Consider the following 27,202-nt stretch of genomic DNA (forward strand, 5'->3'; position numbering starts at 1 on the left):
GTCAAAAAACGACACCGTATCGCTAAATTCTCTGACCTAACTCTCCCATATTTCTCACCTAATTCGCCCGCCTCATTACGTTACAAAGTCAAAAGTTAAATATATTAATGAGAATAAATAAAAAAACACTTTTATCTCTAAAGTTGAATATCAACTAGTTATAGGTTCGTGCAATGCACAAATATTTATTTTGTAATTATTGTATTATTGTATTATTGTAATTATTTGAGTACTTTAAGTATAATCTATATATATATATAATATAAAACAGTAATGGTGGAACTGAATTGTCATTTCATTATTTTTTATTAATAAAAAATATAATATAATATAATATATAATATATTAATTTTAATCTATATATATAATATAAAACAGTAACGATGAAACTAGGGTATCATTTCATTATTTTTTACTAATAAAAAATATAATATAATATATAATATATTGATCAATATATATACTAAATCTGTAAAAAGGATTGCTGCTGTGTCAAATTTTAAAAGTATTTTTTGTTGACGTGTCATTTTTCTAATCCCTGACAATCTCCATTTCACCTCTTTTACATGGTTCACTTTCTCCAAATTATCTAGCTTTTTTAGCCCTCATTTTCAACTGCTTCTCTCTCCCTCAACTGCTTCTTCTTCCCTCACCCAAATATCATTTTCAACTGCTTCTCTCTCCCTCAACTGAGATTCTTCGTCCCTCACCCAAATATTAAGCTATCCACTCTCCATCGCGTTTTAATTCCTCAGCTCTCCTTCGCGTCTCCAGTCCGGCTTACGCTGCCGCTCTCTCTTTCCGTCGGTATCTTTACCAGTGTGGCTTCTTTTATAAGCGCTGGTATGTCCTGTTTCCTAAGGTGTCGTGTTCTGAGCATCTTAGTAAGTTTTTTCAAATTAACTTTAAAGAATTTTGATTTTTTCTGGTTTTGTGGCAGCGGTGAATTGCAGTGGTGCTAAGGGTTTTGTGGCAAACACTCATTCTCTCTCATTCTGTCTCTCTTAATCTCTCGATTACTGAGGTTTTCCTTTTCTCTATTACTTTTTTGAATGGAATCCACTGATCATCAAACTGCAGTAAAAAACGCCCTAAACATTCAATATTCACTTCATGTATGGTAGGTATTGTGTATTTTCGTTCTTAAAGTGTGAGATTTGAATTTTGAATCTTCTCTTGGTCAATTGGTGACAAATTACATGTTTGAATGTGTACATAAGTTTAATTTGTTCCAGTACTGTTTTATGTAGTGCGTGTGTGATTTTAATTATAGTGTAAATTTTGTGGCAGTGGTGTGAAAGAACTTCAGGTTGAAAATGCAATAAGTTGTGCATATGATTTGAATTTATTTCTCTTTTTCATTCACTTTTTTCCTTTTTTTTTTTGGTTTTTCAGGATGAACTTCAGGTTCTTCTGTGGACGTCCTATTTCCTTTCAATCTGGTCACCCCACTGTTTTTCAGTAACAGATTGAGGATGTACAATCTACTGTTTGCTTTTTAATGGCATGATTTTTTTATTTTTGGTATCTAATTCCGTTTTTAATTACATATGCAGCCTTTAAAGAGATTCCTCTTTTGAAAACTCCAGTTGAATTTTAAGGATACATTCAATTTCTATGGGTAATAAGACACCCTTTTCTCTTATAGTTGTTTTATTCCATGAAAAATTCTTTGAATTCATCAGACGTTCAACTTAGTATATAAAGGGTATATTAATTTGTTTCTAATTCACAATAAGTACTTGAGTACTTTCTTTTCTTCAATTCTCTGGTTACTATGCTTTCAACACCTTTTTGGAAGTTTTTGAAATGTTCTTCATCCCCTTTTGCATGTTGGTTTTCTCTGAATATTATGTTGCTGAATATTATTATTATTTAACAGCAAATGCATTACAATTTGGTTTTCTCTGAATATCTGTTTTTGCCTCACTTTTTCACCTCTCTGTTTAAACCATGATAATCTTCTGTTTGGTGCCTCTTTTTTCACAACTTTGTTTTCGGTATTTTGTTTCAGATATTTAATAGATGTATTTTTCTTTTTTATTTTTCTCATCCCCTTTTGCAGGTTGGTTTTCGATAAATGACATTGAGCTTTTCATTTTTACTTCAAATATATATTTAAATTCAAAGAAATACTCAATTCAAGGACATCCAGTCTATATGTCAGAAAATGGCCTCAAGAACCTTAGTTCCTCATCAAGCTAAAGGTGATGTTTCACTCAAATTTTTAATCTTATAATGCATTATCCTTAATATTATGTGTCTGATGGCAGATAAACTGAACATGTAATTAATTATAGTTGATATGCTCCTCACACGGGTTATAGCAAGCATCAATCTTACAGGTAGATTTATTTCTCCTTTTCTTTTTTTAATCATTTGCACTCATCACACTCAGATTTTGCTTTCCTTTTGTATTTTTTCTTCCTCTAACTTTATCAGATCCCACCAGTCTTGAGAATGTATTTGAGCAAAATGTAAAGATCGTTGAGCCACAGTTAACAAGCGTGGAGGAAGATTCTATCCCTAAGGTCAAGAATTAAATTGCATATAGAATAAATTGACAACTTAAGAGTTGAGGTATTTGTATGGTCTTTCATAGTTTGGCTGTTCAGAATTTTTTTTTCTCTTTTGATAGATTTTGGGATACTGTAACAGTGTAGTTATTGGTTCTTTCAAATCGTTATTGGGTTATGACCTATTCAAATTTTCACATTTGCTCTCCAATCTTTTATTTTGTCACATTTGCTTTCTAACCAATTCAAATTGACTAAGTTTGTACCATAGAATCTGAAAATTGACTAAGTTTGTACCAATTAAGATAGAATCAGTTTTGCATTCAATTTAGGAGTTATCAGATATCTTAATTGGTTTGGTGCAAGCATAGTCAAAATGGATAGGTTAGTTGGAAAATGTCACGAAATAAAAGGTGTAGGGGATAATGTGAAAATTTTGGATAGTAGATAGGGATAGTAATGTTTATTGTTGCTTTTATTTTTATACAATGTTTATTGTCGTTTTTATTTTGATTTTTTTTGCTTTTATTTTGTTTAACTTATAAATTCATAGTGTTTTGGGACCTGAAACTTTTCTTTATTGCAAGTCGTTTTCTTAATTTACTAAAGGTGTATTGGATTGTAAATTCGAGCACGTTTATAACTAATGAGAAATTTTAATTTAAAGATTATATTATTATATATTTAATTACTTAAACTTACTGGTTTCAAAATAATTGATTTAATCCGAAGTGGCGAGTCATTAACATGAAAGCAAATGTTTTCTAAAAAAAATTATAACATGAAAATGTATGCATTTAGTTTATAATATCAATTTTAAGCTATAAAGCTATATACATATTTTATTCTAACTTTTAATTCTGATCTAACACAAATTTGAAATCACTTATTTAATGAGAATTTTTTTAATAATATGGACTAGACCATTCCGATAATTAAGTTACTTAATTTTACTATAGAAATATTGTTTGGATATAATAAATATTTACTACATATAACACATAACGTTATAATAAAAAAAAATAATAAATATTTACTACAAATATTGTTCTCTTTCATCTTTTCTTGTTCAAACATTCACATTTTCTTTTATTAATATATTGTGGGTTTGACCGTTCTTGGGTTTTGGGTGCTCACCCCTCCCAAGTTCTGTCTCGTCCCAATTTCTATAAAAAAATAATAAAAGAAAAATATATCATTTTTTTGTTAAAAATATATATAAAAAAACAAAATCGTGCATTGCACGGATAAAAAACTAGTTTTAATTATATTATTATTATATTTACTAAAAGCTGGAGATAAATTGTTGATGCGTAAGCTTGAGGTAATTCTCTATTTAATTTATTATTTATATTATCTGTTTTAATTCTCAATTTAATTTATTATTTATGTTATTTGTTTTAATCTATTTAATATTTTACACAGTTCATCTTCTACCAAAACTCTACTAAATACCATTCCATTAACCTAAATCACTTTCCTTCACGTCTTTTAATCGCTCCTCCCTCTACCAACTACTCTTTACGTATGCTTCCTCTACCAACTGCTATGCTCTTCACGTATGCTTCCTTTACCAACTACTCTTCAGGTATGCTTCTTAAACTTCCCAATTCATGTTGCTTTTTCTATTTCTGTTAATTTTTAATTTCTTCAATCTCTCCCTCTGTCTACCCATCGTTTTTCTGATCTCCTGGTATGCTTCTGAAACTTCGAAGTTGGCTTTGCAATTATTAAGATGAGTTTGTGTGAAAATGGAGTGGATCTATTGAAGAGGTAAACATTTTCTTTCTTAACTGCTCTTATCTTTAATTTCTTCATTTGCATGCCATTTTCTTTATTTAATCGATGTCTGCTAATTTCCCTTACCTTGATGTTAAATGTTTGCTATTTTGTAATTTCTCATGAAATTGATTCTTTGATTTGGTTTATTTTTTTTTAATAATGATTACTTAATCCAGCAATTGAGGCTGGATACAATTTGGTTTCAAGATCGTGTCTACGGATCTGTTCGAGGTTCTGGTTTCTTTCAAGGTTCTGGTTTGCCCCAAACAAGTCCTTGCTTAGGTACTTTTGTATCTTCTCCTTTCCATTTCTCAGTTTGAGTTATGGCAAAGACTCTAACCAATTTTCTATACAGATTGATGAATTCTTCATGACAGTAAACAGGGAAAGGAATCTGAACAATTAATCTTATGGTATGTTAAAGGAGAATCTGCAATTCGCAAAGAAGGAATCACATGTTATGAGAGGTAAAAATGAAAGAGCATCATATGGAAGAAGTATTTGTTACCAATTCTTTTTATTTTAAGAAACACAAACTAATTAAAGATATTAGGTTTATTATATATAAAATTATAATCAAATAGAAAAGGTTGTTTTAGAGTCATATCATCTTAATATGTTAAAAATACAAAATATACAAAACATGTGGTTGTGACTATTTTTCTTATGAAAAAGGGTTGTGATTAATTAATTGATAGAATTGCAGCACATGATATTAGTTTTTTTTTTCTTTTTATACAAGTGATTTGAATGTGGTCTACTTTATAATTACTCAATTAAATCATCTGTAGCCACTAAGGGGGCAGTCGAACAGCCACAAGGAAGTACCATTTCAAAACTGCTACAAGGAATTGACGGTTTCCGCTTGACCACCGGTTCCCAGTTCAACTTTGGTTTACGAAAGGAAATTCATTCACTTGCAAGCTAAAATCCCGGTAAAACGCAAACTTCTATCCGATTTTTAATAACCCACAAAGAGATACCATTGACACTCAGATCGGATGTTAACCTACCTGTCAAACCGGCTGGTCTGATGCGAATTTGATAACATTGCTAATGATTATTATTAGGAATATTTGTTACATAATTAACCAAAAAATGACTCAGTTAAAATTATTACTTTCATACCCATTTACAATTTAATTTGTTAATTTAGCTTTTTTTTTTTGTAACAAACAGGAAAGGAGCTAAAGAAACAGAAGAGAAGAATATGAAAGCTTATGCTGGGATGAGGTGTGGGAACACAGTCCTAATATTGTCTTCAAGAATTAAATTGAAAACAGCAGACGGCGATGAGTCGAAATTGGTCACTCCCAACAGGGCCGAGTGAGCAACCTGAACAAGCTTATCAGCAGCTCTATTATGCTCCCTGTAGACGTGCTGAATCTGAAACTGATTGAACTTTGAAAGCACCCTCTTTATATAGGAAATTAAGGAGGAAGAACTTATTCGGGAGCACCGGATACAATACAATCCACAACCTCTGGTTGTCTAATTCAATTAAAAGCTTTGGAGATCCCAAAGAGGAGGCCAGAGACACACCCAAGTACAGTCCCCTGAACTCCGCCTCAAAAACCGAGCCTAAACCAATATTATGGACAAAACCTATTAGCCATTACCCCAACGAGTCACAGATAATGATATTATCTTTTTATTTTAGTTGTTAATGATATTATCTTTTTTTGAAATTTAATTTTTTAACTTAAAATTTAATTTATTAGTATATTTTTTTTCAAACGTTTCTAGATGAGGATGAGAACATGTTTTTTGTTTTTGTTATTTCAAATTTCAAAGTACTAGAGTATATCAGGATAATTTTGTAAAGTTTTATTTGTTTTCAAATTGTAGAATAGATAAGGATAAAATTGTTTTTGAAGCAAGGATAAGAGTTGTTAATTTGCCAAAAACAAATTGTGTTTATGTAGATAGATTTTTATCGCCCTTCTCTTCCATAAACATAGCCTCAAGTATCTTTTACCAAAATATCCCAACTGCCTCTCTTCTTCAGCATTTACTTTTATCATCATCTTGCACAGTTCTTTAGTTATTCTAATTTGGTTCAATTTTGTTTGTAGTGGATTCAACTGGGTCGTTTCAACGTTAATGGTCCAAAAAAGAAAAACAGACTGCATCGAAAATAATGGCATCGGTTCTGAGATTGGGTCTAGAGGAAAATAAGGACATATAGCTTAATTAGTGATTTATTTTTATTTTTGAATTTGGTTGCTTTATTAATATACTTTTTCTTATCTTTTTTCTTTGTTTACGTTATTATTCTTTTTTTTATTACAACCAATGGCTTTTTTTAATTTAACTTTTCAAATATTTATTGGATTATCTTGAGTTGTTAATGTTATTACCTAATTATAATTTAATTTCATATTTTTTTTTTAAAAGTTGAATTATCTTGAATTGTTAATTTAATTTTGTAAATTTTAATTGGACCAGATGAGAATAAGCCTATGTAGCACGAGATTGAAATTACTTATATGTGATAAAGAAGGAAAGACATATAATTGTATCTAAAATATAGTGTTTTAAGAAGTTCTTAATAATATACATTAATTTTATTAATAATATACATTAATTTTGTTAAAAGAAATTATTATGTTGTTCAAATTCTATTTTTTATATAATAAAAATTCCAAACATATTAATAGTATATGCAAATCGTGCTTTTGCATGGGGCAAAAACTAGTTATATATATATTGTTTTTCTTAATTCAAACTTTAATTTTTTTTTTTGATAGAAATTGGGACGAGACAGAACTTGGGCGGGGTGAGCACCCATGGCCCAAGAACTGATAAACCCACAATATATAAATAAAAGAAAAGTGAGTGTATGAACAAGAGAAGAGGAAGGAGAACAAACAAAAGAAAGGGGAGGAGAAAAGATAGGAAAAGTCAAGAAAAACGCAAATGTGAAATATTAAAAATGTCATCATTGATAAACCTGTGGTAAAAAGCAGGAGCTGAAGGCCACCAATTGATCACGGAGGAAGAGACTCCAAACTTTGCCAGTGCATCAGCAACTCTATTTCTTTCCCTAAAGATGTGTGAAAAGATAATGTTCATCCTAGAGCAAATGCTGAGACAATGCAACCACTCTTGCCGAATACTCCAAGGGACATCCATAGAGCGGTGTCTAAGTAGATTAACTACGTACATTGAGTCTGACTCAACCCAAAGCTGAAGCCAATTTTTCTCCCAAGCAAGTTCAATTGCAAAAATAGCGGCTCTTAATTCAGCCATATAAGCAAAAGAAGGAGGGGTAGAAAAAGCAAAACAACCTTTGGGAAAGCCACGATAGTTGCGAAAAATGCCACCCGCTCCTGCCTCGCCAGGAGTGCCAAAGGCAGAGCCGTCCACATTGACTTTAACCCATCCCGGAGGAGGTTTAAGCCAATGGATCGGAATAATGTTGGGAGCAGGAGGCGGCCTAGGCGAAGCCAGAAGGCGCGATAAGATAGCAGCATCTCTCTGAGAAGAGCAAAAACCTTTAGAAGTTGCCAAGGACTCCCGAATCATTCGAAAGAGGGTGATCTTCGAGTGTTGAATAGAAGGAGAAACTTCCTTAAAGATTGCTTCATTCCTGCAATGCCATATTAACCAGATGCAAATGACAGCGGCAACACGCCAAATCATCGACACCTGAGAGCTAAAATGAATGTAACGAAGAGTGTTGAAGAAGTGGATGAATTGAGAATAACGAGGTAAATAGCAGTCAAAATGAGTCTCAATGGCCCTCCAAAGAGAATCTGCAAAAGAACAGCTAATGAATAAATGGTTAATGGACTCAACATCCCTACCACATAGAGCACAACGAGAGGCAATGGAGAATCCAAGACGCTGCAAGAGGTCATAAGTTGGAACCCGTCCATGCAAAATTCTCCAGAAAGTGAAGGAACGAGAAGAGGGAGTGTGGGCATTCCAAACAAATTTATACCAGTCCACCGATGAGGAACTAGGACTGAGAACCGAATAGTACTCTTTGGCAGAGAAAATACCTTTCGTAGAAGGCTGCCAAGCGCAAAAATCAACATCATCTCTACCCCGGTGAATAGATCGAATACTGTCTTGAACAACTGAAGGTAAAGTACCTAAGCCAAGCCACTCCGAATTTACCAAAAAATCATCAACAGAATTATAGCAAGAACGCTTATCCTGATGATCAAGACCCAATCTGTCCGCCACTGATGGTACGATCCACCTATCAGTCCAGAAATTAAACGATGAAGACTGGCCAATCCACCAAAAGGTCTGGTCCCAAATGGAAGAATAAACAAACTTACAAGAGGACCAAATCGAAGAAGGAGCAATGGTAGCTTTAGGCAAACCAGAGACAACCATAAATCTAGACTTCATCAGAGAAATAGCAAGACTGGTGCCTTGAATCAACTCCCAACACATCTTACCTAAGAGAGCTTGGTTAAAGATCCTAAAGTCCTTAATGCCCAAACCTCCACCTTCCAAATTTTTGCAACACGTCTGCCAGGGAACCGTGATTAGCTTTCTCTGATCAATACAACCCGTCCAAAGGAAATTCCTAACACTTCTATTGAGCTTATTCAACAATCCCATTGGCCACTTATAGATCAAGAATGAGTGAACTAGAGAACCAGTAATAGCAGACTTAATAAGAGTTAAACGCCCTGCAAAGGAGAGAGAGCTACCTTTCCACTTGCTAAATTGAGAAAGAAATTTGTCAGTAAGACTGCTGAGATGACGAGCTCTTGGAGCTCCTTTGAATAGAGGGACTCCTAAGTAACTGAAAGGGAGAGACTCCAAACGGATGCCAAGACAGTGAGCAAGATGAACCCTCCTCGGAGGACTCACCTGAGAACAAAAAAAGATAGCAGATTTGTCCCAACTAACCTGCTGACCGGAGATCTGTCCATAGAGCAGAAAGAAATCCTTGAGTGCATGCAAGTTGCTCAAGGATGCCACTCCAAAAATGAGCATGTCATCAGCAAAAAGAAGATGAGAGGGAAAAGAATTTCCTCCAGAATAATACATGGGAGAATAAGTACCATCACTCACCATCTTACCAAGCCAACGAGAGAAAAAATCCTCAGCAATGTCAAACAGAAGAGGAGAGAGGGGGTCCCCTTGTCTAACCCCTCTAGAACAAGAAAAGTAACCCTTTGGAGAACCATTAATCATCACAGAAATACGAGAAGATGCCAAAATGTTTAGGATCCAATCCCTGAAAGTGAGAGAAAAACCAAAGGAATCCAACACAGCTAATAGGAAGTTCCAATCTAAAGTATCAAAAGCCTTACGAATATCAATTTTTAAGGCCATGTGTCCACCAAAACGTTTTCTGTCAAGCATATTAACTCCCTCTGAAGCTAAGGCAATGCACTGATGAATGCTTCTACCTTTAAGGAAACCATACTGGTTGGGAGAGACAATCCTTTCAGCAATAACTGCAAGGCGATCTGCAAGAATTTTTGAGATGATTTTAAAACCAAAATTACTCATCACAATTGGCCGAAAGTTCTCAATTCTATCAGCTTCAGCAACTTTAGGAATTAAAGCCATAATACTAGAGTTTAAACCAGGCAGGACGCAACCATGATCAAAGAAAGCCTGAACCATATTGCAAACATCCTTCCCTATGATATCCCAAAAGAAACGATAAAAAATTCCCCCAAAACCATCAGGGCCAGGAGCACTATCAGGATCCATGGAAAAGACCGTGTCTTTAATAGTTTCAATAGAAGGTTTAGAAGTTAATTCCTCATTTTCCAAAGAAGTTACTAAGTTAGGAATTACCTCATTAATTGGAGAAAGATCAATATGCTCTCTAGAACTACGGAAGAGATTAGAGAAATACTCAATTACATGATCAGATAATCTAACCGTGTCAGAAGTGGGACCCTCATCTCCGATCCTCAAATGATGAATGCCGGCCCAAGTTTTTCTAACTCTAGCAGCCCTTTGGAAAAAACTAGTGTTCCGATCCCCCTCTTTAAGCCACTTAACACGACTTTGCTCTCTATACATCATCTCTTGCCGAAGAAGTTGTAAATCAAGGTTGGAGCAGGCAGCAGAAGCAGCACTACTCAGCTCAGGAGAATCTCCTTGTTCTGAAATTTGCTTTTGAATATCTGCAAGATGAACTTCAGCCAGGTGGATATTAGAATCAACTCTGCCAAACACGTTTTTATTCCAATCCCTGAGAATAGGCCTAAGAGTGCGAAGTTTATGACATAATAGTTGTGCAGGAGGGAGAGAGATGTGGGATGTTGACCAGTGGTTAGCAATTACCCCCTTTAAGGAATCATTAGTGGTCCACATGGCATGAAATCTGAATCTAGCCATCCTAGGTTCCCCAATTCTACAATGAAGGAGCATCGGGCAATGATCAGAACTATACCTTGCCAAAGCTGTGCAAGAGATAGATTCCCAAGAATCTAAAAAGCCCTCAGACACGAAAGCTCTATCCAGGCGACATTCAACATGAGCCGCCCCATGCCGACCATTGGACCAAGTAAACCTCTGACCCAAAGTATCAATATCAATAAGATCGCAATCATCAATAAAATTCCTAAATTTCCTACAGGATGTAGCAGCAGGAGGGGAACCAAGCTTTTCATGAGAGCCCGTAATAGCATTGAAATCCCCAAACACCAACCAATTATTATGTGGAATGGCACAACTATGGAGAGAAGACCACAACCCCCTTCTATCTGAAGCCAGGTTACTACCATAAACAAAAGAAAGCAGAAACGACTTACCACCCATCTGGTGTTGAACAGTAACATGCTGGACATGAGAAGAATAAAGAGAAAGAGAAGAAACATCCCTAGAAAAAAGCCAAAGAGTCGGCAAATCCTTATCATTCCAGGCAAAGAGAGAAAGACCCATAGATCTCCAAAACTGATCAGAAGTGTCACTAAAACAAATAAGAGGTTCTGCAAGACACAAAAAATCAGGACGATGTTGTTGGCACAGAAGCTTCAGGGCTCGTTGAGTGCGATCATTACCGATGCCCCTACAATTCCAAAATATCACAATCATTGAAACCGCACAGGCGGCTTGCTATGCCGTTTACCACTGACCTCAAGGGGAATGTTGTTATCTTTGTGTTTCTTCCTTTTCTGGACTTTAGACCAAGTCCTTTCCTCAGGATCATTCACCACCTGCAAACTGTCACTATTTTCTGAATGCACAATTATTTGCAAATTAGGAATTTCAGAAACCGGAGCATTAGGGTGAGAAGTTTGCCAACTCAAGGTTCCCAACTCTTTATCAAGTTGGTAAGAAGGAAAGCCAAGAGAAGGAGAGGCAGGGGCCGTGCCAGAATCAAAGTCAAGAACCAACTCATTAATCTTAACTGAACTGTGAAGTACCATCTGCAAGTCACAGTTATTAGGTTTGTCAGACTCTCCTTTAGCAGGGGCTCTTTTAGAGGATTCACCAATATCATTGTGAACTCCTGTCTTCTGTTTCCAAATTCGAGTAACAGACCTACCTCGGGGCTCGGGAGATCCCATCTTTTGCTTTCCATTTCTTTGCTTTATGTCAACATGATCTTCACGACGAAGGTTCCTCCTACAAGCTCCAGCAGAATGACCAACGGAATGGCAAATAGAGCATAAGTCAGGAAGCCTTTCATATTCAAGGGAAATCCAATGCATTGAGGTGTCAGTATCCACCCTTAGTTTGTATTGAATTTCCTTAGAAAGCTCCACATCAATCAAGATACGAGCATAATGGCCCATTTCACCCTCCACGGTATTCTTGTCAAAACGAAGGGGCACCCCAATCGCCTTTGCAATGCTTGCCATGATCCGTTTATCCCAGAATTCCCAAGGAAGATTATAAAATTGGACCCAGACTTGAGCAGATGTGGATTTGTGAGAGTCAGGATTAAATCCCGGGCTCCAAGGAATGAAACGCATAATCCCAGGCCTAAGAGCAATGGCACCACGACTCCAAACAGATTGGAGAGCCTCTGCGGACGAAAGAATAATGTGGTAAAAACCTCTACCCAAAGAAATCAATTTCCAATCAGGAGAACAACCCCAAATTGATGAAAGTTTGGCCTTCAAGTCCGGCTGCTTCCAAGGAGATTCTCCTTTAGCAAGAGTGATACGGCCGATGATAGAGTGCTTACAAAGATTGAGCCTTTCATTGTAAATATCCTGTTGTATTTTGACGGCTTTAAAGTCGCCTTCTTCAGATATAAGAGATCGATCCACGGGGGAAGGAACGTCAGGAGAAATAGCCGCTAAAGGAGTAACACCAACAAGAGTAGCCGCATAGGACCTAGGTGCAGCAGAGGGCCCGAGTTGCGAAGGAGAACAAAACGTAGCATCGCGAGATCCAGGCAAGGCATGCTTCAAGAAAGACGATCTAGAAAAAAGATGAGCAATGGAGCAATCCATCTCCATCAGATCTGCGAGCGTAAAAAACCTGCATAAAAGGCAGGCGGTGAAGACGAGCGGACGACAACCAGAATCACGAGTTCGATCGGCAAAAAAAAAAACAATCAATCAAAAATTGTTGACAAATTATAATAATAATAACTACATCTCCAGGGTCCACTTCTTTTTCAATTTAATGATTTCAAAATAATATTAATTATGTTTTTAATTATTATTGTTATTAATAATTATTGTTCAGAAACCATCAACAGAAGAAGCACGGCAGCAGCGAGAAGAGCAACGGCGGAGGAAACCAGATCTACGAACGGCCGGCGACGGACAGGCGATCCCCTGGCACCGAAGGAAGGCCGGAGCGACGAGAAAGCGTCGACGAGGAAGCCTGCGGCGGTAAGAAAAGAAGGCAGAAAAGAGGCGGAGATCCCTGAGAACGAGAGCGGAGATCCGCGAAATCCCAAGAGAAGGCGGCGGATCGGCGTAAGAAGAGAGGCGGGAGCGGAGGCGGACGAGAACGGACACGACGGAGATCCGCTAAAGCCGGCAGAGAGAAGACCATTCAAACTTTATTTACTTCTATCTACTCTTACAAATTTTATTTATGTTTTTCTTATCATAAACCTATATTCTCTTGTATATACCTTATGCTAACAAATTCTATACGATCCTTCAAATCTTTTTCTTTATAAAGAACAACATAAAGGAATTAGTTGAAGGAGTAAGTGTGGTTAGTGGTAATAATAATATTAAAATGTGTTTTGCATAAAGGAGGTAGCTTTTCAAGAATATTTTCTTGTAGCTCATAGAAGAAAGTTTGTTAATTATTCTTTGTTTATTGTTTTTCTCTCTGTAATGTCTACTATTAGCAATTCATTAGAAAAATAATATTGCCTTCTATAATTTATTGTATTTTATCTTTAAATTAATTAAATTATATAAAAGAGTGATATTGTATTTTTTATAGTTTTATAATTTTTTGTATTGTAGTTATCAAACATGTTAATTACATTCAGCACTTAATTTTCAGTAGGCTTGATCAAGGAAAAATCAGTAATTTTAAGACACTTTTCTATCTTTTTTAATTATTACTTTATTTCCATATCAAATGCATTGATCTATTATTAATATAGATCCTTATTCTTTTATTAATTTGATGCATGTTATTGTTTTTCATATTTACCTTGTCTAGTTTACTACCTAAGTCATTTTTCACTATTTAATTGTTTTGTTTGGAAAAATTATTTTCAATAAAATATTTTGAGAACTTTCACAAAATATATATTTTATAAAATCAAAGTTTTATCTAAATAAATAATTGCTTATTTTTATTCTATTCAAAATTATAGTAAGTGGATTTCTTTAAAATCATAAAAAACAACACCAAACTTTTCTTTTATTTTTTTAAAGCAACAACAAATTGTATTAGTTTTGGTAAGTGATAACAAATGCAATTAAGAGCTATAATTTAAAGGATAATTTAAAAAATAAATGTATTTTTTAATTGTAACAAACTTTTAAAGAGATAAGTATAGAAAAATTTAAATAATTATGGGTTAAATGCACCATAGGTCACTGAACTTATATAATTATCTCAATATAGCCACTCAACTTCAATTTGTCTCGATAAGATCACTCAATTTTATGTTTTGTCTCAATTAGATCACTCTGGCGATTTCAGTAATTAAAAAGCATCAGAATGATGACATATGTGACACGTCTGCATGAGTCAACTCAAATCTCTGACCGAAATGACACATGACATCCACGTATGCGTCGCATGACTATCACATGTCGGTTATTTTTATGAAAAAAAATAAAATTTAGTTTTTTTCATAAAAATAATCGACACGTGGATGTCATATGTCGTTTCGGTCAGAGATCTGAGTTGACTCATACTGACATGCCACCTACATTATCATTTCTATGTTTTTTAATCACTGAAATCGTTAAAGTGGCCTAATTGAGACAAAACTCAAAGTTGAATGATTTTATTAAGACAAATTGAACTTGGGTGATTATTTTGAGACAACCATGTAAATTCAGTGACCAATGATGCATTTAATCCAAATAATTATGGTTTTTTACAATTAGTTAATTGAACTTTCCATATTTATTTATTGAGCACTGCTCTTTCAGATAGACATATTAAGCACCCATTCTTTGATTTTTGCATATTAATTGAATGAGGTAAAAATTCCATTAATCTCTAGAATTCTCATTAAAAATTAAAGGCTTCTAACTATTACATTTTATATTCTATTGTCTAGGTTGTTCATCAAGTAAACTTAATGACCAAGAAAAAAGGGATAACAAGTGTCCTATTGTGAGCCATTGATCTTAAGGGTTTATGATCAATGCTGGAGATGCATTTGTGGAGTGATCAAGTGTGTCAATGAGCATGGTGTGTTGGTGAAGCTCTTCTAGAATGTGCTATGAGTCCGGAAAGGACGAAACTGCCCCTAGCCAATGCGAAAAGACGCATGTGCCCCTGGATATTTACCCTTGCGTGTAAACAGACTTAAAGTCTTTCCTCTTCTTCTGTACTTGCTCATTTACTCACTTCTTGCTTCGAGAAAGAGAACCCAAACGTTTCTTCTTCCTCTTCTCTTCATGTTCGAGAACTTGCTTCTTCTTCCTACTGTAATTGTTAATCTTGTATTCAAATCGTCAATACTCCCCCTCAAACTAGACTTAGTACTGGTTCTTCAAGCCTAGTTTGTTCAAGAGAAATCGTAACTGTGGTGCGTGTTGCGCCTTTGTGAACAAATCGGCGAGCTGTAAGGCCGAAGGGATAGGCATGAGTTGGATGAGGCCGGCTTGAACTCTTTCGCGGACAATGTGACAATCGATGTCTATAATGTTTCGTTCTCTCATGGAAAACGGGATTCTGGGCGATATGCATGGCCAATATGTTGTCGCAGAAGAGAAGAGAGGCGGACTCTGGTGGTGAGTGAAGATCTCGAAGGAGATTTGTGAGCCAATGAAGCTCGCAAGAGGTGGAAGCCATGGCGCGGTACTCCGCCTCCGACGAAGAGCGTGATACCGTGTTTTCCTTCTTTGATCTCCATGAGATCAAGGTGGATCCGAGGAAAACCGCATATCCAGTCACCAATCTTCTTGTTTCTGTGCAAGTTCCCCAGTCGGAATCCATAAAGGCTTGTAGTTAAAGATCATTGAGTACCGGAAAGAAAAGCCCTAGGCCTACTGTCCCCTTAAGGTAACGTAGCACCCTCTGAGCTCTATTTTGATCTTCTGTTGTTGGTTGTACAAGATGTTGTGATAGCTGGTTTACTATAAAAGAAATATCTGGTCTTGTATGCGTAAGATAGAGCAATTTTCCAATAATTTGTCTGTATCATGTGTTGTCTGGTAATAATGTCTCACTTTGACTTGGCTTGTGATTTGGCAATGCTGGGGACGAGGCTGGTTTACAGTCGACATACCCCATTTCTTGCAACAGTTCTAACGTGTATTTTCTCTGTGACATGTGGAGGCCATGCTTGCTGCGAGAAAATTCAAAGCCAAGAAAATAGTGGATGGTGCCCATGTCCTTGATACTAAAGGTGTCGTTTAGGTGCCCCTTGACCTGGGAAATGGCATGCATGTCACTTCCTGCCAATATAACATCATCAACATATACCAAAATGGATGTCGTGTGGCCTGCCTCCCTTTTGGTAAATAAGGAGGGATCTGCAATAGACTGTGTAAACCCAATCTGTTTGATGGTTGCTGTAAGTTTGGCGTTCCACTACCGTCCAGCTTGCCAAAGCCCATATAGGGCTTTATTGAGTTTACAAACTTGTCTGCTATGTTGCGGTTCAATCCCTAGAGGCAGGGCCATATAGATGTCTTCACTCAGATCTCCATGTAAGTAAGCGTTGTCAATATCTAGTTGTTGTATGTACCAATCTTTGTTTATAGCTAAGGTCAGGAGCATTCTAATTGTTGTAAACTTTGCAACAGGTGCGAAGGTGGCTGTGAAGTCAACTCCCTCCTGCTGAGTATACCCCTTCTCCACGAGCTTAGCCTTGTATCTCGAGATGCTTCCGTCTGCCTTATGCTTGATCTTATAAACCCATCTGCACCCTATGGGCCGCTTTCCCTCAGGTAAGGTGACTAGGCCCCATGTTTGGTTAGATTCCAGAGCCGCGAGCTCATTATCCATAGCTTTGACCCAGTTGGGATCTAACTTGGCTTCTTGGTATGTCGCAGGCTCCTTGTGACAGGCAAGGTTAAGAGAGAAAATTCTCTTAGCTAGGGAAAGTTTCCCGTATGAAAGATGCTTTGAAAGGTCATGCGGAGAATTTGTGAGACAAGGCAGTGACGAACCTTGTGCCAAGGCTAAATGATAATCCCTGAGATAAGTTGGTGCTCGTCTGGTTCTCTATGGCCTTTCCCTGGTTGCCTGATCATTTGTGAAATGTGCTTCTATGAACTCATGATTTTCTGTCTGTGTTGCATCTACATGTTGCATGATGTCTTGTATTTCTGTTTGTGTTTCGGTGTCTGGGGTCTCATCCTCATCATCTGTCATGGTTGCAATATGTAGGGAGTCTAGCTCTTCTTCACTACAGAAATTCTCCGTTCCTTGATTGGCTTCCAAAAAAGGAAAGCATTGCTCAAAAAACTTGACATGCCTGGAAAAGAAAAACATGTTAGTGTTTAAATTTAGGAGTTTAAACCCCTTTGTGCCGAGTCGGTATCCCATGAATACACATTTGATTGCCCTTTCAGTAAATTTGCTCTTGTGTTTATCCAGTGATGATGCATAAGCCAAACACCCGAACACCTTGAGATCCTCTGTGTTGCTTTTCTCCCCATACACCCTTTGGTAAGGTGTCTGCCCTAGGATTGGTGCCGAAGGCAACCTGTTTATGAGATAGACTGTATGACTGATGGCCTCTGGCTAGAATTCCTTGGGCAATGAACTTTGAAACATGAGGGCCCTCGTAGTGTTCATAATATCTAGGTGCTTTCTTTCCACTCTCTCGTTCTGTTGTGGTGTTTCTAGGCATGATGTATGATGTATGATTCCATTTTCGTTGTAGAAATCCTTCATGATGAACTCAGGGCCATTGTCCATTCTAATCATCTTCACATCTTTGCTAAACTGTCGCTTAACGTATGTGCAGAACTGTCGTAATGCTGTGCTTGCTTCCCCTTTTGTTTGCATTAATGTTACCCATGTATACCTGCTATGGTCATCGAGTATGGTTAAAAAGTAACGCTTGCTAGAGTGTGATTCTATTGCCGGACCCCATATGTCTACGTGTATTAAATCAAAGCATTGTTTTGTTATGGTATGGCTGTTTGAGAATGGGATTTTTTTCTGTTTAGCTTTTTGACAAATGTCACATGGCATTCCTTTAGATGAATCAAAGTCATTACAAGGTAATTAGAGGCCCTTCATCCTCTCGTAGGAGGGATGGCCAAAACCCTGATGCCATACATTTGCTTTAATTGAAAAAACAGAACTACTAGGCAATGGATAATCTAAATAATAAAGACCTTCACGCTCTCTAGCCAAGCCAATCCTCTTCCCACTTGTTGTGTCCTGTATCACACACACGGACCCAGTTATCACGATGCATAATTCACCAGTATCAAGTAGTTTGCTAGTTGATATGAGGTTGTAATCAAAAGCAGGTATGCATAGGACATTGTGAAAAATGAGTTGTGGGCTTAGAACCACAGTACCGACATGTTCTGCCTTAACCCTTTCACCGTTAGGCAGATTTACCCAATATTTGTCTATTTGCGTGTATGAGGAATATAATTTTGTGTCGCAAATAATGTGGTCCGTAGCCCCAGTGTCTATTATCCAACATGATGGGGGCAAGATTAAGGTTTAGGCGTTTACCAGAACTGTCTCCCTTGACAAAGGTGTTGACGTTGCTGCCTGAGGCTGGGGCCTTTCCCGAATGGCTCAGTGGCAATAGGGCGACTAGCGTTTGATACTGGTCTTTGGTTAGAGTGAACGGTTCTGCGTTTGCCTGCCTATTGTCCTCTTCACCCGAGTCCCTGTTGTCTCTGCCCTGATTAACCGCTGAGTTGGCTTTGGGTTGATTTGTTCTGAAGGGATTTCCTTTGTTTCTATTCCCATAGTTCGGTGGGTAACCATGTTTCTTGAAACAGATATCTTCAGTATGCCCTGTATTTCCACAAAAAGTGCACACGGATGTATTTTTGCCATTTTTCTTGTTTGCATACCTTGGGTTGTTGCGATTGCCACTCTATCTTCCTTACGTAAAGCCTGCGAACGGATTGCTTTCATTTCCCTCTACTTGTTTGACAGGTACAAAGCCAATCTATCGTTCGTGTTGAGTGGATAAGGCATAGACCTTGTTGAGTGATGGCAACGGCTCCATGAGGAGTATTTGGGAGCATATCGTGGAATAAGATTCATTCAACCCTTGCAAGAATGTAATCACTTGATCCACGTCCAGTTGATCTCTCAAGGTTTTGAAAGCACCGCAACCACACGCCGTCCGACAGGTACAGTGTGGCATGGGTCGTAGATTCAATAACTCGTCATAAAGTATTTTGAGATTGGTGTAATACTCAGTGACACTTCCATTACCTTGTTTCAGGCTGTGGATTTCTCGTCGAAGCTCCAGAATTCTTAAGGAGTCTGCCTGAGCAAAACGCTCCTTTAGATCAGCCCATATCTGCTCTGCCTTCTCCAGCCACATAACGCTTCGAGCAATGGATGGCGAGATGGAATGGTTTATCCACGAGATAACCATATTGTTGCATATCTCCCATTGGTTGTACATTGGATCATCCAAAGCTGGTGCCTTGATAGTTCCATCAACAAACGCAAACTTGTTTTTGGATATGAGGGCAACCTTGACGGCTCGAGACCATTGGTGGTAGTTAGGTCCGGAGAGCTCTTGCGAGACGAGGGATAATGCCGGAGTTTCATTCAGCGGAAGATGGTAGGGGCTGCCAGTATTGATTATGGGGACAGCCATTGATGTTTACTCAAAAGAGAAACTTCAGATTAGCTCTGATACCATATTAATTGAATGAGGTAAAAATTCCATTAATCTCTAGAATTCTCATTAAAAATTAAAGGCTTCTAACTATTACATTTTATATTCTATTGTGTAGGTTGTTCATCAAGTAAACTTAATGACCAAGAAAAAGGGGATAACAAGTGTCCTATTGTGAGCCATTGATCTTAAGGGTTTATGATCAATGGTGGAGATGCATTTGTGGAGTGATCAAGTGTGTCAAGGAGCATGGTGTGTTGGTGAAGCTCTTCTAGAATGTGCTATGAGTCCGAAAAGGACGAAACTGCCCCTAGCCAATGCGAAAAGACGTATGTGCCCCTGGATATTTACCCTTGCGTGTAAACAGACTTAAAGTCTTTCCTCTTCTTCTGTACTTGCTCATTTACTCACTTCTTGCTTCGAGAAAGAGAACTCAAACGTTTCTTCTTCCTCTTCTCTTCAAGTTCGAGAACTTGCTTCTTCTTCCTACTGTAATTGTTAATCTTGTATTCAAATCTTCAATATCGCACATTAAACTTCTCACTAACTACTCAATTAACAAACCTTTCATTTATAAAAATCGAAGGTCAAAAACTTAATGTGTCTATTTAATTGGTGTGTTTTATGCCAAGAGCATTGAGAGATAAGATGAAGAGCCGCCTATCACATAACTTTGGCATGCCAATGACCATTGTCAATCCTCCACCAACTTAGAGATGCAAGCTTTCCAAAATTAGGCGAACACAGGCATTAGTAGGTAGACATAAAATTCACATAGCATTAAAGAAATCCCCTTCGTGTACTTAATATCTTTCCTAAGGAAATCGATGCCTTTATTTGATGAATCCACCACTATGCTTTTGACCAGTTAAACTTGGTAGGCACTATATTGTGTGTCAATTTCAATTCATTTGTATACATGTAATAACTAGTAAGAAAGACCTTAAAGTAAAAATCAAATGCTTTATTGTAAGAGCTCAAAGTAAAGCAAAGAGTACAGTTAGAAAGGTGTAACACCCTGGTCCAATACCATATAGATATTGTCCGCTCTGGCCCAATTCCAACATATTGGGCCTCTCGGCTTTAAAACACGTCTGCATGTATTGGATTCATATACTAATAAGCCCCAATCACTCCCTCTCCATTTCCGATGTGGGATTCAGTTCATTCCTGCCCCCATCGCCATCCCTTAGGGCCGCTCCTTGCTCAGGCCTTCTTACCCCGGCGCTGAAGGAAAATAGGCAAACGTTTGGCAGCGGAAATATATTTTTTTAACCTATTTCCTTTAACCAAGATCCGTTAATCGTTATTTCATATAAAGAGGGATAGAAGGAAATACCTTTTGAAGATCTATTTACTGTTGCAATCGAAGTGCCCTCAACTCTTACTCCGAGTTCACGAGCACAAAACAAAAACACAATTCAAACGAAGTTAGAACTCAACAGTAAAATAGCAATCAAAGTAGATTGCCTCTAATTAATCAACACAAGATCAAAGAGCAAAAGAAAGAGATGAAAATCGATTGATCGGAAGCAAATGGTGAAGAATTAATCCACTACAATAGGGGTCGATTTCTCTCTCTCCCGGGATGGTATGTGTGTGTCAAAATTCACACTAAAAGGGGGTTTATATAACCTCTTCCAACTAAACCCTAGTCAGATAGAATTAGGTTACTGAATAAGAATTTAATTCGAAATAAAACTCTTATTATTATTATCTATAATTATATCTGAATATAAAGATAATAATAACTTATTAATAGGATAATAATTAGAAGTAATTTAATCTCATTAAACTTCCTGACTTATTTATCCTATAATTAATTTAATTCAGAATCATAATCTAATTATAATTGTTAAAATTAAATTAATTTCTTATGTGTTTTGACACATAGAAATCGCCCCCTTGTTTACTGGGCCTTAGTGGACTCAGTTGGGCTTCCGTCAATTAATTAACATCTGCTTCTCTTTTGGGCTCCAAGTCTTATGTGTGACCCATTAGGTTCTTATTGCTTCTAGCCGTATACAACTATTAAATTAATTTCTCAGAATTATATTTAATCTTTGTATAACGGAATGAGTACGCGAACTGTGATTGATAGATCCAAAACATTCCCCCAGAGCTATAAGAAGACAGGTTGATTCCGTCATTGACCTTTCCGTATTAGTTACAATATAATTTGATCTTTTATCAACTACATCCTTGAACAGAATCTTATGACTATGGATGATGTCAAGTCATATATAGCGAGACGTTCGTTTTACTTGTACATGCCGAGTTAACTCAAATTAGATAGGTTAAGTGAAATCTGCATTTCAAGTCTTAAGCTATCACCTTGCAAGGATTTAGAGTTAAGTCTTCCACAAGCGATCCTTGGACGTATCTCCTATTTATCAGGAGTGACAAATGCTCAATCCAATGTTAACTATCCTGCAATTACTTCCTATGATACCCAACGTCTGCCGTACACACCCCAGAGTCATCCCTGTTATGGATCGTGTTATCCAGAATCACTAATTAACATTCTTTTGAGTCTGAGGATTACTTATACCTATTAATACCAATGAGATGAACAGGTGACAAGGATGAATCTACCCATCCTGTTATCTCAAGTCGGGTCCCCAATCCTAATGAACTCCATTCATTGGATCCATGTAATTGTCCAGATATCTGCATATCTGAAGCTTGTGAGATCAGCTTCCCGTCTCGACAGAAAACATTGTTACATGCAAGTCTCAACAGTGTTATGTCAATCCTTATTCAAAACATATCACTTGACTTGGGGTGGCTTTAAGTTTATTAGTTTATTATAATGTTTCGTCTCACTTCATGCTTATATGAACACTTTATAATCACTTTAAATAAACTTAGGGATTTCCTTTTATTAGACTTATTTAGTTCTTTAAAAGAGGTTGCCTTTATACAGTTATGAAACCATATCTCATTAAAACAAATGATATAAAGAACAATTCATTTACATTAGGTTTATATCCTGGAACAATTGTCTATAGGACACTAAACCCCAACAGGCGCCACCCACTCCGGACCCGGTCGTTACAGGCCCACCAGCTTCCGCCTGGTTCGTCCCCGAACCATACATCGTATGTGGAGAGTCGGCTCTGATTATAGATTCGTCATTATTAGGTTCATAGTACTAATAGTCTAGCTTGTCTGCACTTTTGGTAAATTTTAAATGTTTGGGTTCATTTATTTGAACCTATCGGAATGCATTTATAAATGAAAAGTTGCTACGCTTTTGAGTTTTGTTAGTATATTAAATGGAATTTATTACTGTTTAAGAAATTGACGGTTTTAGAAAAAGGGGTGTTACAAAAGGTGTACCGAAGTTTTTGAAGCTTTTCAATTAGGATCAATTTCAAAGCCTTACAAGCATCTTGGATTGCACTGCCATTCTCCTCCAATTTAGTATAGGCAAAGGCACATTTAGCCCATTCATCTTATTCATATTCTTATTATGCACTTATTAACAAAAGAAAATATATTTAAAAAATCCAAATATTATATCGTGTTTGAACATTTCATCTTCAAATCTCTTGCTTTCCAAACTAAGTAATAAGCAATTAATAGTAGAACACATGGATATAAAATTTTAGTTTTTTTAAGAACGTCTAAAATTGACTTAACTTGCAATTTAGACCTTTAAATACCATTTATGACATTCTGGGTTGAAGTTGCTATTGGTTGGCAACAAACGTCTTTGTACCTTATCCTCATGTTAGTTAGTTAAACTAAATAACTTTGTACCTAATAATAAGGATTTGAGAATCTCATGATGGTTTCGTTAGTTGATGCCCCTTTTGTGCCGGGAATAGTCTCTAGCAACAGTCCGATGAACAAATTAGTGATTGTAAGAGTTGGATATAATGCAAGAGAGAGAGAGAGAATGGGATCTTTTACTAATAGTGCTAGTTTGCGCTTTATAGAGCTTTGATGGTTCATGAATCTGATGGGTTTGGTTTAGAAATGGGCCTACTGGGTAGTGATGGGTTTGCTGGGCTTGGGTCATATCCCTCATCAATTAGTCCCCTTTTTCTGTACCGTGGAGAGAGCCGAACTAGTGTATGTGAGGGAAAGGAGGACGTGTGGCTGTTGGTGCTCTGTTTGCCTTATCGACATGGGAGACATTGGTAAGGTATGTGTAGCGTGTTTGAGGACCGCTTAGTATAAATAAGGGTCAATACACATCAATAAAAGTGTTAATACAACCAACAAAATATTAGATTTTGATTGAATGTGAGGAGCATATAATACATCATGTGGGAGCAAAGCTCGACATGTTTTGAGGGATGAATGCTTTGAAAAGCTTATGATCATTTCTTGGCTCTTATGGTTTAAGATGAATAATATCAGAACGGTTGGGACCATGTCTTTATGTAGTGAATTTTAGACAAAATCTTATAATTATTTTAGGAGTACTGAAACATTCACCTCGGTGGTCGTCAATTGGCTCTGGATTCTGGTTTGGTTCATATACAAAAGTTGAAAGTGATTATTTGCTCCTTATTTCATGTCTGCTTAATTCTTCTTCCTTGCTCAATAGTTTGGGGCTCATTTTGTGATGACGTTAGGGAATTAGCTCTACCATTTTTCTTATATCTTGTGTTGGAAAAAATAATAAAATATGCCTCAAAATTAAAGATAAACACAAACAATTAATAAAAGTAACACTGATAATTTAATGCAGTTCACTCTTAATTTTTGGTTAATATACGATCACAATCGAGAATTAATTCTTCTAGGCGTACAAAGAACGCATTCTCTACCCAATGTTATAACAATATTAGATAAACCAAAATAATAATACTAATGTGTTTTTCAAAAATACTCCAAAGATAATTATCTTACTATTTTATATTTCCCTCAAACAATTGGACTACCCTCTCCTCTCTAGAATTCTTTGAACTCTTCTAACTTGAGCTCTCAAACTTGTCATGTCTTTTGAGGCATCCCCTCTGGATATTTATACAACCAAAGGAGCGTTGCTAACAAGAAAAATCAATTGTTCTTGTTGGTAAACAATTAGGTGGAAATGGCATTGAATTTGATGCCACTCTAAACAATGACCTTTTTTATAATTATAGAATGGCGGTGTGAGTTGTAGGACACTTGAAGGGGTCCTTCCAGCACGATTTTTGTGTGTGTGGGGCTTTCATGGTGTTACTGGTTATGAACTTCCTTCTTATGTTGCTTCCGAGGGACAGTAAGCTTTTCATGGGAGCCCATAGAGAATTATATTGCATAGTTTGATATTATTGAATACTTTGAAACTCTTGGTTTCTAAAAGACAGACTCGTCACTCGGTTTGGAATAAATCAGGAAAGTCAATCCTAAAGGACAACCCTACCAGGTTCGTGGATAATCACTTACTTTCTGATTGTTAAACGCTTTTAAACTTTAATTAATGGTTTTCCTAAATTTTCTATGGGATTTTACAGTTGTATGTATCTACATGACTATAGTGCGACACACTTACGAAATTGTTTGAGATATCAAAAAGGGTTTTGTTGAAAAAGGTTTTATTAAAATAATTATTTTGTTCAAACTATGATTTTATAGAGAAAATAAACTTCAGTGGTTAAAATCACACTCAAATGCATTTTAACAGAAAATTTTATAGGGAGTGACTTACGTTAGTTCGTCACTACCTTATGTCACTACAAAGAGTGACTGACAGCTAAGAACTCCAAATTCATTTCTCAAATACATTTCAACTGAAAACTTTACAGAGATTGCCTTACGCCATTACAGAGAGTGACTTATGGATAAGAACGCTAGATCCATCACTATAATGTATTTTTATAGAAAAATAATTGCCAAAACGTATGATCATAAACTAACCAGGCTCGAGTGGCCACAAAATGTATGAAAATGCTTAATACATCCAAACAAAACCCCTAAAATGTCAAATATGGTCCATGTTTAGCTATCACCCTAAGTTTGTTTGTTGTACGTTAGTTATATATAACCGCACAATGAACATGTTCAGCCACACATCACTCCTAAATTAGGGTAGAAACTCCAAAACTTATCAGACAAGCCTTAAAACTTTCTCAACTATTCAGAAAAACCACTTTAATGAAGAAATATTGAAACACACTGATTTTTCCTTAAAAAACAAAGAAAACTAAGAAAATAGGAATAAAATGGAAATATACAGAGGCTTACCCTTGTCGCGTGTCGGTTTTCTTTGGAGTAATGTGGGTGCCAAAACCAAGCAACTTGTGACAGAAATTTGAGTGAAGCTCTAAAATGAGGTAAAAACCAAATGTAACCTTTTATTTCAAGCATTTTGGATTATTAGGTGTTCTTGCGACCTAGAACATGGTGTTTGGAGAGTTTTGGTGTATGATCAATGGGTAAAAAGGAAGATTTTCTCTTTTGATGCAAATTTGATTTTTTAGCATTCAAAGTTCGTATTATAAGCTCTCTATTTATATAAGAAGAGATAAAAGAGGGAATGGTGCATTTTGTCTCAAAATTTACAATTGACGTACGTCACTCTTTTTAGCTTTGTGTGGCGATTAAGGGCAGTCCTAAAGCGGTATTAAGTGATCAGTAGTCAAATCTCATGTGGCTGCCGCTTAGCACATGTCTCATCATTCTATTGAGCCAGGATAATGTTTAGACGTGTGTCAGCAGGTTAGTCGTATGTTAGTTACTTTTTAGGAGAGTATTGTGCGGCGATGACTTTTTAGATTTTGAATTTATGGATAAAAGGACAATCGGGCGGCAAAAAGGAATCAATGATGTATAGTATAGGCATAAGGTGTGTTTTTCAGAGTTGGTATTTCTAGGTGTTTTTTTGTTTGTTTTGTTTTTGGGTTTTGGACCACGCATCCTCGTATTTTTGTCACAGGGCATTCTGCTATATTTCTTCATGGTGTCAAACACTGGTGCTTATACGCATTATTGGTTGTGCTTTTATATAATCAAGTTTATTGATTTTGGTATGAGAGTTTACACTAGGGACCTACCCCAATGCATGTTTAGTGGCGAATTCAGGATTGGTCGGTTGGGGGGCCGATTTTACACGTGCATGTGTAATTTTTTTATTTTTGCTAAATCGAACTTGTTTTTTTTTGTATATATATATGTATTATAATCTGAGTGTTTAAGAACCAATTTTTAAGTACCAATGTAAAACTTCTCAAAATTAAGATATATTGTGTTTAAAATTCTTAACATGTAAAAAAACTATGTCTAATAGAAAAATTTGGATTTAAGAAAGACTAACATGCTAAAAAAATTAAAAATTCGGATTTAAGGAAGGCCTAACAAACCAAAAAAAAATTAGAATTTTGGATTTAGAGAGGGGCCTAACATGAAAAAAAAAAAATAGAAATTTTGGTTTAGAGATGGTCTAATAGGACCTAGGCCAATTTTAGGGGTGCTAATTCAACAGCACCATCAAACTATCTTGGAGACAGCGGGGTCGAACCACTACAATCTCAAATTTTGTGGAAACAGGAGAGTCGAAACTACCCCTAATCATGATGGT

The 27,202-nt window shown here is 36.5% G+C and overlaps 1 long non-coding RNA gene across 2 annotated transcripts; it reads left to right on the forward strand.

Moving 5' to 3' along the window:
• The first annotated feature begins 3,952 nt into the window (after window positions 1-3,952).
• Window positions 3,953-6,680, forward strand: LOC136231922 (uncharacterized). Of its 2 annotated transcripts, XR_010690184.1 has the most exons (7): window positions 3,953-4,104; window positions 4,232-4,289; window positions 4,475-4,580; window positions 4,654-4,765; window positions 5,090-5,233; window positions 5,478-5,844; window positions 6,374-6,680. It is a non-coding gene; the product is annotated as an uncharacterized lncRNA (long non-coding RNA). The 2 variants fall into 2 exon arrangements; XR_010690183.1 differs by lacking the exon at window positions 6,374-6,680 and having other exon boundaries at window positions 5,478-6,174.
• Window positions 6,681-27,202: the final 20,522 nt, after the last annotated feature.

Source organism: Euphorbia lathyris, chromosome 6, assembly GCF_963576675.1.
Source record: "Euphorbia lathyris chromosome 6, ddEupLath1.1, whole genome shotgun sequence".
Classification (NCBI taxonomy): Eukaryota; Viridiplantae; Streptophyta; class Magnoliopsida; order Malpighiales; family Euphorbiaceae; genus Euphorbia; species Euphorbia lathyris.